The sequence below is a fragment of the Macaca nemestrina genome, chromosome Y, assembly GCF_043159975.1.
Source record: "Macaca nemestrina isolate mMacNem1 chromosome Y, mMacNem.hap1, whole genome shotgun sequence".
Lineage (NCBI taxonomy): Eukaryota > Metazoa > Chordata > Mammalia > Primates > Cercopithecidae > Macaca > Macaca nemestrina.
This window is the reverse complement of record NC_092146.1, coordinates 8,928,290-8,939,600: the sequence shown is the minus strand read 5'-3', so window position 1 is coordinate 8,939,600 and position 11,311 is coordinate 8,928,290. Positions and strand designations below refer to the sequence as shown.

General features: G+C 46.5%; 1 non-coding gene across 1 annotated transcript; it reads left to right on the top strand.

The window, feature by feature from the left end:
- The first annotated feature begins 1,105 nt into the window (after positions 1 to 1,105).
- LOC139361013 (U7 small nuclear RNA) lies at positions 1,106 to 1,167 on the top strand. Its single transcript, XR_011618586.1, has one exon. It is a non-coding gene; the product is annotated as a U7 small nuclear RNA (small nuclear RNA).
- Positions 1,168 to 11,311: the final 10,144 nt, after the last annotated feature.

Below are 11,311 nucleotides of genomic sequence, written 5' to 3'. Positions count from 1 at the left end.
CTGAGTACCGTCAAAACTGGACTGTGCATGCGCTAAGACACACGACTCCAAGCAGCAAGTCACAGGCAACAAAGAAAATGGCAAGTGAATGGTTGGTTTTTTTGGAGCCAGAACCCGTGGGGAAAAAATTCTCCCTCATCTACAACACCTAAAATTCTGATTACAATTAAAACTAAATCTTATAAAGCAGATACTTGAAAAGATGCTTGTACTCATGTAAATGCAGCCTGATTCACAACAACCCACGTGTCCACCGACGGGTGAATAAACAAGACGCGGCCCCTACATACAAGGCAGCATCATTCAGCCTCAAAGAGAAAGGAAATCCTGATGCGTGCCCAGCACAGATGGCCCCTGAAGATGTTATGTGTGTGACAGAAGGCAGACAGCAAGGGACATACAACGTAGGACTCCACTTCTGTGAGGTCCCTACAGCAGTCAAACTCAGAGGCGGATAGCAGGACACACATTGCAAGGGGCTGGGGATGGAGAATGGGGAGGGTTGAATGGGGACAGGTTTTCTGTTTGGATTGAAAGTTCTGGAGACACATGATGGTGGTGGTTACTCAATAATGCAAATGTACTTAATGACAATGAGCTTCAGAATGATTAAAATGGTAAATTTTATGTGAATGTATTTTTTAATTGTTTTTTAGAGACAGGGTCTCTCTGTGTTACCCATGCTGTAGTTCAGAGGCTGTTCACAGGCAAGACCATCACAGTATACTCCCTAGCTCGGGCTCCAGCACTCCTTCTGCCTCAGTCTCCCAAACAGCTGGGGACATAGGCATGCACCATCAAGCTGGGCTATCTGTATATTTTATCACAACAAAATCCACATAAAAAAATATATCGCAAAAGTAGCTCAGAAGAAAAATAATTCCATGTCACCTTTCTTGGGTCAGCTCCCTTTTAAAAAAAAAAAAAGTCAAAGCCAGACCAGAAGTCATTTTCAAGGGGTCACATATGGGGTGCTTCCATCACCACAGTGCAGTGCCCTGATACTCTTTTGCTCAAGGCCCTCTAACCAGTGTACACCCTCTCCAGGGGGCACAGAGAGATGTGGTGGCATAGGCAGACACACTCATTACAGACCTAAAAACATAAGTGGCACAGCTCTTCCAGAATCTGTCTAGCAGGCTTTCTGGGTTTTGCTGGAAAGCCCCTAAAAAACAGTAATAATGTAAAAGAAGACTGGGCTTTGTGGCTCACGCCTGTAATCTCAACACTTTGGGAGGCTAAGGCAGGTGGATCGCCTCAGGTCAGGAGTTCGAGACCACCGTGGCCAACATGGTGAAACACTGTCTCTACGAAAAATACAAAAATTAGACAGGTGTGGTGGCATGTGTCTGTAATCCCAACTACTCGGAAGGCTGAAGCAGGAGAATTGCTTGAACCCAGGAAGTGGAGGTTGCAGTGAGCTGAGATCGTGCCACTGCCTGGCAACAAGAGACTCAGTCTCACACAAAAAAAGTTACATCTGATATACCACTTCTATTCCTACTTTTTTTTTTTACTGTTGCCTTGACTTTTTTAAATTAAAAGCTGTTTTGTTGTTGTTGTTGTTGTTTGTTCATTTGTTTGAGATGGATTCTCCAGAGTAGCTGGGATTACAGGCACCCGCCATCATGCCCATCTGGTTTTTGTATTTTTGTAGAGATGAGGTTTTACCATGTTGGCCAGGCTCATCATGAAATCCTGACCTCTGGTGATCTGTCCACCTTGGCCTCCCAAAGTGCTAGATTACAGGTATGAGCCACTGTGCTGGGTCTAAAAGCTGTATTTTTTTCTTTTATCTTTTTTTTTTTTTCCTTGAGATGGAGTCTTGCTCTGTCACTCAGGCGGAGTGCAGTTGTACAATCTCAGCTCACCACAACCTCTGCCTCCCAGGTTCAAGTGATTCTCTTGCCTCAGCCTTCCCAGTAGCTGGGATTACAGGTGCCAGCCACCATGCCCAGCTAATTTTTGTATTTTTAGTAGAGATGGGGTTTCACCATGTTGGTCAGGCTGGTCTTGAACTCCTGACCTCAAGTGATCTGTCTGCCTTGGCATCTCAAAGCGCTGGGATTACAGGCGTGAGCACCACACTCCTCCTAAAAGCTATGTTTCTTGAGTGCAGCATGATGATGATAGTTCTTCCACCAACTGTTCTCTAGTTATTAACTGCTAGAAAGGAGTGCCGTGCTCTCATATCATCTCTCACCCTGCAGGTGCAGGGGCAACAGATACACGGACTGAAGAAAAATCATGTCTCACAAGCATTAGTTTAAGATGCTGGAGCAATAAATATAAGCAGTTTTAATCCATCTAGAAAATGACTCTTCTGAAAGACATCAGAAAACCTTCTCTGATGGTGCAATGGGGATGCGAGGCAAGCAGACACTGACCGTCCATTTCTACCAGAAGATGGTTAAGTGTCTGCTTCTCCTCCATGTCGGAGAAGCCGGACAGGGAGGTGGAGTGCTTATTGCCCATTGCGTCGATTTCATCAATGTAGACGACGCAGGGGGCTCGGGCTTCCTTGAAGAGGTTCCACACACAGGCAGTGCCAAGGCCTTTGGGGACACAGAGAGAACCAGGAAATGGACAGATAATAAAAAACAAAGCCTCTTCCTGTGCCCAGGCCAAAGTTTTACACCAAGGACAAGCTACCAGCCCCGTTCCCTGCAAATAGACACATGGCAGCTGCTCCCTGGGGCCCCTGGCAACCACTCAGGGCTCACATGCAACTTTCTGGCCCCCAGGCCACAAGTGAGAGTGGCTTCGAAGCAAACATTATGTGCTCCACAGACAAAATACCTATTCTAACCCAGATCTTGCTTTCTTTCTCTACTCCCCCACCCACCTGTTTCCATTTCAGTCCAGCTGCCAGAGGAAGGACGTGTGAAAAGAGTCAAGTGGTCAGCCAAACCCACTTACAGCCCCCAACCACAGCACCTACCTCCAGTGACCTCCGTGAACTCTGGGCCGGCCAATGCCAGGAAAGGCACCTGAGCCTCTCTGGCTACTGTCTTGGCCAACAGCATCTTCCCACAGCTGGGGGTTGCTGAGCAGCAGTGTGCCCTTTGGGACCCTGGTGCCAAGCTGCAGGAAGTGCTCTGCATCTGGACAGCAGTAGACAATGTGACACTAACCACTTGGGGTGTCAGAATCTTTTTTTTTATTTTAGAGGTAAGGTTTCGTTAGGTCACACAGGTTGGCGTGCAGTGGGTGCCATGATAGCTCATTGCAGCCTCAAACTCCTGGGCTCAAGCCATCCTCTCACCTCAGCCTCTTAAGTAGCTGTACCTGGGACTATACAGGCATGTGGCACCACATCCAGCTACTTTAAAAAATTTTTTGCAAGTCAGGCCCGGTGGCTCATACCTGTAATCCCGACATTTTGGGAGGCTGAGGTGGGTAGATAGCCTGAGGTTATGAGTTCGAGATCAGCATGGCCAACATGGAGAAACCCCGTCTCTACTAAAAATACAAAGCCTGTGATCCCAGCCACTTGGGAGGCTGAGGCAGGAGAATCACTTGAACTGGGAAGATGGAGGTTGCAGTGAGCTGAGATTGTGCGACTGCACTACAGCTTCAGTGACAAAGTGAGATGCTGTCTCAAAAAATAAATAAATTAATTAAATAAAAATTTTTTTTGTGGAAACAGCATCTCACTGTTTCCCAGGCTGATCTCCTACTCCTGGGCTCAAGCACTCCCTCTGCCTTAGCGCCCCCAGGTGCTAGGACTACATGCATGACCCACTGCACCAGGACCACAGAGGGGTGTTTGTGACACACATGAAAGGCAGCTCATGCACTGCCACCAACTGGCTATGGGGTTTACGTGGTTCTGGAAAAGCACAGAGCTCTGCAAGGGATCAAGGGCCCAGAACATCTAATGGCACAATAGGCATGGGGCTTAGCAGCCTCCACTTAGCTGAACCATGTGCATGAATCTTGTGCTACTGGTTGAACAGGCACCAGCACCTGCTTAGTGTCCCCATGGGACATGGTAGAGGTCACCACCAACCATGACATGTAATCAGGAGTTTGAGACCAGTCTGGCCAACATTGTGAAACCCCGTCTCTACTAAAACTACAAAAATTAGCAGGGTGCAGTAAAACTACAAAAATTAGCAGGGTGCAGTGGCAGGAGCCTGTAATCCCACCTACTAGGGAGGCTGAGGCAAGAGAATCGCTTGAACCCATGAGGCAGAGGTTGCAGTGAGCTGAGATTATGACATTGTACTCCAGCCTAGGCAATGAGAGCAAAACTCCAACTCAAAAACTAGAAAAAAAAATTATCCATAAATTAGCCGGGCTTGGTGGTGCACGCCTACTGTAATCCCATACTTAGGAAGCTAAGATAGGAGAATCACCTGAGCCTAGAAAGTTGACCCTGAAGTGAGCCAAGATCACACCACTGCACTCCAGCCTGGGTGACAGTGAGACCCTGTCAAAAAAAAAACAAAAAACAAAAAACAAAAAACCTTCCACACAAACTAATTCAACAGCTTTTGCAAAAACCATGTTTTTTTGTTGTTGTTGTTGTTTTTTTTTTTTTTTTTTTTTTTGAGATAAGTTCTCACTCTGTCACCCAAGCTGGAGCACAGTGGCAGTATCTCAGCTCACTGCAACCTTGACCTTCGGGGTTCAAGCGATCCTCCCACCTCAGCCTCCTGAGTACCTGGGACCACAGGCGCCACCACCAGGCCTAAGTGGAAACAAGGTGGGACACTGTGGGCCCTGCCTCCTCACTGCTGGTGAACCAACTCCCCAGGCCCAAACCTGAAGGGAGGGGATGCCATAAGAGAAGATGTACACTCCATAATAAATGCCCTAACAACAAGAGAAGGTTTCTAAAGTGTATTGACGTTTGTTTGTTTATTTGTTTGTTTGCTTGTTTGAGACAGTGTCTTGCTCTGTTGTACAAGCTGGAGTGCAGTGGCATGATCTCAGCTCACTGCAACCTCTGCTTGCTGGTTTCAAGCAATTCTCCTGTCTCCGCCTCTCGAGTAGCTGGAATAACAGTCACACACCATCATCCCCAGCTAATTTTTGTATTTTTAGTAGAGACAGGGTTTCATGATGTTGGCCAGGCTGGTCTTGAACTCCTGACCTCAGGTGATCCACCCAAATTGGCCTCCCAAAATGCTGGGATTACAGATGTGAGGTACCTACACCCAGCATTCTTTTTTTTTTTTTTTTTTTTTTTTGAGATGGATTCTCGGTCTGTCACCCAGGCTGGAGTGCAGTGGTACGATCCTGGTTCACCGCAACCTCCACCTCCTGGGTTCAAGAGATTCTCTTGCCTCAGTCTCCTGAGTAGCTGGGATTACAGCCATGTGCCACCACGCCTGGCTAATTTTTGTATTTTTAGTAGAGACGGGGTTTCTCCATGTTGGTCAGGCTGGTCTTGAATGCCTGACCTCAGTTGATCTACCCACCTTGGCCTCCCAAAGTGCTGAGATTACAGGTGTGACCCACTGTGCCCAGTCTAAGGTTGTTCTTTTAAAGGCAACCTTTAAAATTTCCCAGCTTCTTAGCTAGTTGGAAGTAAAGGGGAAAAAAGTCTTTGCTGATCATCAAAAAATGCAGATTTGTCCAGCCTAGGCGACAGAATGAGACTCTGTCTCAAAAACGAAAAAAAGACAGGTCTGGCGTGGTGGACAGCCCCACTGCTGTCATTCCCACAGAGTACAGAGCACTACCAGAAGAAATAGAGGCAGGCACAGGCTTAGAGAGTGTCACGTGACAGACACATGTTTCCAAGTCAGAACTACCATTGGCAATGTTTCCAAGATGATACGAGGAATCCCTATGTCTGGGACAGATGCACAGATTAAAATCGTTGTGGAAATGGGTCCTCTTGTCTCATTCTTGCTTACTATGCTCTTTCATGAAGGCTTCCCAAATGGTCAGATTGAGAGAGTGTGCAAATGCTGGAGATATCTAGTGATCTAGCTAGCCTTGTGACAATAACAACATTCAGGTTTTTCTATTTTTAGTATATTTTGTTTTCAAAAGTAAGTGATCAGTTTAAATCAGCAAGGCAAGATCAGTCTAGCAGTAAAAAAGCAAATCTCAGGCCAGGAGCGGGTGGCCCAAGCCTGTAATCCCAGCATTTTGGGAGGGTAAGGTGGGTGGATCACAATGTCAGGAGTTCGAGACCAGCCTGGCCAACATGGTGAAACCCCATCTCTACTGAAAAAATACAAAAATTAGCCAAACATAGTGGTGTGTCCCTGTAATCCCAGCTACTCAAGAGGCTAAGGCAGGAGAATCGCTTGAACCCAGGAGGCAGAGGTTGCAGAGGGTCAACATTGTACCACTGCACTCTAGCCAGGGTGACATAGCAAGATTCCATCCCAAAAAGAAAAAGAAAAAAAACAAAAACAAAACTCGACTCTACTAAAAATACAAAAAAACTTAGCTGCATGTGATGGCACACATCTGTAGTCCCAGCTACTCAGGAGGCTGAGTTGGGAGAATCACCTGATTCTGGGAGGTCAAGGCTGCAGTGAGCTGAGATTGTGCCACTGCACTCCAGCCTGGGTGACAGACTGAGACCTTGTTAAAAACAAACAAACAAACAAACAAAAAGAATTCCAGGACTTTCGCCCTTGTCCTGAAGGAGGGGCTGCCTGGGTCTTCCCCAACCCTCCATCTTCTGTACATTGTTGGCCTCTACTGAGACATGAGAATGGGCCTGCCCCAACCCTCCATCATTGGCCTACAAAGACATGAGAATCACAGCCTCAGAGCAGTGATCTTCCAGGAGTTGCTGGGTTACAGAATTAGAGGTGCATCCTTTTTTTTTTTTTTCCTGTATAGATGGGGCTCTCCATGCTGCCCAGGCTGGTCTCAAACTCATGGGCTCAAGAGATCCTCCCCTCCCCAGCCTTTCAGTGCTGGGATTACAGACAAAGGCACTGCACCAAGCTAGAGGTGCATTTTTATCAAGGGAGTACATGCCAGTCACTGGCATTCTACATCTGCAGAGATTACAAGTCAACAATAAATCTCTCTGGTTTCAGTACCCGTTGGCCCCTCATTTGCTCCTACCAAGAAACCTGTCAGGGTCCATGGTCCATAACTGCCCACAGCTCCCACCTGGTCTGTTTCCCTCTTAATACTGAAATGAGAATTTCACATTCCTGTTTTTACACTTTTCCCACTCCATTTTCCTATCTGTAGAAGACAGAAACCCCACAACATTATCAAAGTACTCCTTGACTCTTTCTTTTTTACTGCTAGGGTGATCTTGCCTTTCTAATTGAAACTGACTGCTTACTTTTGAAAATAAAATATACTGAAAATAGGAAAACCTGAACGCTGTTATTGTCACATACCTGGCTACATCACTAGGTATCTCTAGCATTTGCACACTCAATCTGACCATTTGGGAAGCTTTCATGACAGAGCATAATCAGTGAAAATTAAACAAGAATGTTAATTCAGAAGTTCCAGCTTAAGAAAGTGACTAAACAAACTCCAACTCACATGCACACAGTTGGCCTCCATAGGCACGGGTTCCACCTCTGCAGGTTCAACCAAGCACAGATTAAAAGTATTTGGGGAAAAATGTGCATCTGCACTGAACATGTACAGACACTTTTTTGTCATTGTTCCCTAAACAATAAAGTATAATGGTTGAAATAATATTTACAGGGTATTGGATATTATTAACAACTTAGAGATGATTTAAAGGATATCAGAGGATTTTTTTTTCTTTTTTTTTTTTGAGATGGAGTCTCTTTCTGCTGTCTAGTCTGGAGTACAGTGGTATGATCTTGGCTCACTGCATTCTCTGCCTCCGGGGTTCACACCATTCTCCTGCCTCAGCCTCCCAAGTAGCTGGGACTACAAGCACCCACCACCACACCCAGCTAATTTTTTTAATATATATTTTTAGTAGAGATGAGGTTTCACTGTGTTAGCCAGGATGGTTTCAATCTCCCGACCTTGTGATCCGCCCACCTCGGCCTCCCAAAGTGCTGGGATAACAGGTGTGACACACCGTGCCTGGCCCAGAGGATGTTCTTAGGTTACATGCAAACACTTTGGCATTTTACATCAGGGGCTTAGGCATCCTCAGATGTTGGTATCCTTGGGAGGTCCTGGAACCAAGCCCCCATGGATACCCAGAGACGACTATATTTCCAAATTTCCTGGCATTGTATCATCCACTTCTACATTTTTTTAATTTTTATTTTTGATGGAGTTTTTGCTCTTGTCACCCAGGCTGGAGTGCAGTGGCACCATCTGGGCTCACTGCAACCTCCAGCTCCCAGGTTCAAGTGATTCTCCTGCCTCAGTCTCCAGAGTAGCTGCGACTACAGTCACCTGCCACCATACCCGGCAGGGTATTTTACTGTTGTATTTTTAGCAGAGACAGGTTTCACCACATTGGGAAGGATGGTCTTAACCTCCTGACCTCAGGTGATCTGCGCACATTGACCTCCCAAAGTGCTGGGATTACAGGCATCAGCCACCACGCCCGGCCACTTCTACATTTATTTAACCCTCCCACAAAAAGTCTATTTAACTATAGGCAAAGACAGTTTGAGATTTTTGTTTGCAATCTGTTTCTCATATTACAAAGCAAGCTAGGTTTAGTTCAAGTGTCAACAAAGACGTCCAACATACTTTCCAAAGAATCCTGTTTGCTTGTAGGACACTGGTTTCCTGTCTTTGGCCTTGATATTCAGCTCACCTTCAGCTGCTTGAAGCTTCTCTTCAAACTTGTCAATATTTGCAACCTGCGTTTGGTACATCAGGGCTAGTCGCTGGCAGAAAGGAGGGGGAACAAGAGAAACACGCAGGGACAGACAAGCAACATGACAGTCAACACAGAACCTGCCTGGAACTCATGGTAATGATAACGTCAGTGTTGTGAAGAGGACGCCATTCAGCAACTAGAGGTGATTCTTAACTTACAATGGTTCCACTTATGGTCTTTCCACTTGACAACAAAGTGAAAGCAAATGCACACTAAACTCCTTGTGCGAAAGCAATATGCACACTCAGCTTGTTGAGCTACGATGGGGCTACCTCTCAGTGAGCCCCTGGGAAGCTGAAAATATCCTAATTCAAGGAGCATCTGTACTTCCAGTTCTAAACAATTTTAGTTTCCTTTACCACAATTTGAGAAATAAAATTTCAACAGAGTTTTTGATGTATTTTCCATTCATAGGAAAACTAAGAAATGGAGGGGTGTTGGTGTGTTAGCTCACAGTGCCATGTGTGGGGAAAAGGATAGCCAGGACGGCCTCTGGGTAGAGTGCCTGAAGGGGTCACTTCCCGCAGCCCAGGGCCCAGGTAGGAGTAGTCCTGCATCCAGGAAGGCTCCCAACAGTGACCACCGAAGGCCAAGCCACATTGTTCCTTCAAACCCCCTAGGCAGTCTCTCCTCCAGCTCTTGGGAGGGCGTGGGTGATGTGCTTTGTTTACAGTGCTTTCCCACAGGATCTCACTCACTCACTGACCCAGGTTTCTACAAGCAGCAGCCTGGGACACCTCTGCTTTACACAGGAGCAGGAGGGCCGCCTGGCAAGGCCAGCAACAGACTTGTGCCATCACCACTGCACAGCCATCGTCTACAGCAAACCACTCCATGTGGAGCTCCCCGCAAGACAGGCCCACATCTGTCAAAGAAACCAAAACTTCAACTGGTTACCAGTTCTCCCAGCTGTCTGTGCACAAGGAACTCGATCTCATTACACACACCTGCTAGGAGCAAGAGCAGAGAGCCAGAGACAGGCAGGGCTGGGACAAGCACAGAAATGCAAGTCCAAGGGCCAAACCCTGACATGGGAAGCCCACTTGGTCTCACCATCTCCAGAACATCTTTGCCTGTGGACACACCGCAACAGACCCAGCAGTGGGAACAAGGCCATCTCCAGAACATCTGCACCCACAGACACAGTGCCACAGACTCAGCAGCAGGAATGTGTCATTTCCAGAATACCTGTGCCTGCGGACACAGCGCTGCGGACACAGCAGTGGGAACGACGTCATTTCCAGAACACCTCTGCCTGTGGACAAACTGCCATGGACCCAGCATCAGGGACAATCTCATGTATGCTTGAGATTCACAGCTCTGCTCCGCCCGCACTGTCTGGTGGCTTCACACTGGCATCAAAGCCAGGCCTGGGCATGTCCCATGTACCATCTTCCTTTCCAAAAATCATTTTAGATGAATTCAAACAATTTTTAAATCAGCTTAAAAACACAAAATGAAACCTACTGAAAAGGTTTGGCAATATAATTGCTTTGAAAATATGAAGGTACATTTTAGATATCACTGTGTCTTGTTATAATCTATTCTAATCATGCATCTAATACTTAAAGCTCATATTCATAAACGCAATTATATAAAGCCCACTGCTTATTTCAGAGAGCAAATTTATGTCCTCAGGTGAGTATCTGATTATTAGAAACTATCTACTTCCAATATTTAACTACCAATTGTGTTTTCCACTAGAAACATGGAGTGCCCTGTGAAACTGTGAGAAATACTTCCCAGCTGCTAGTCTAGCTGCCCTGGAGGGAGGATCCAGAATTACGACCAACACTACTTCTTCAGAAGCTCTGTGACCATATCAACAGTGTCCCATTTTCTTTTTTTTTTTTTTTTTTTTTTGTTGAGATGGGGTCTCACTCTTACTCAGGCTGGAGTGTGATGGTGCACTACAGGAGAAACCCACAGTGCTCCATAAGCCTACCTGGGCTCATTGCAGCCTTGACCTCCTGGGTTCAAGTGAGCTTCCCACTTCAGCCTCCCGAGTAGCTGGGACTACAGGTGCACGCCACTGTGCCCAGCTAATTTTTTAAATTTTAGTAGAAGATGGGGTCTCACTATATTGCCCAAGCCAGTCTCAAATGACTGAACTCAAGTGATCCTCCCACCTCGGCCTCCCAAAGTGCTGGGATTATAGGCGTGAGTCATGGCGCCTGGCCAAAGAATTTCTAATAAAAATAAAATGACAGCTTGGATTTGCTCTACAATAAACACCCCTTCTGCTTTCATCACAAACATGTAGGTCTTCTCCAGCGAGGGTCAGCCATGCATGTTAATTCACAGGTGTACGACACAGGATGGCTCTTTGTCCTACTGTGTCAGGAAGCAGGATCTGCCCAGCAAGATGCTGAGGCTACACAACTCTCAGGAGAGCCTAGCTCCATCATGACACCTTCTTCTGAAGTTCCTTAGGTTCAAATCATTCATCTGTTCAGTGAGTCCTCTGTGGCCTCCGTGGCCTCCTCAGTGGCAGGAAGGCGGCCAACCGAGCACCCAGGACACAGGAGCACAGAAAACCCTCTTCCA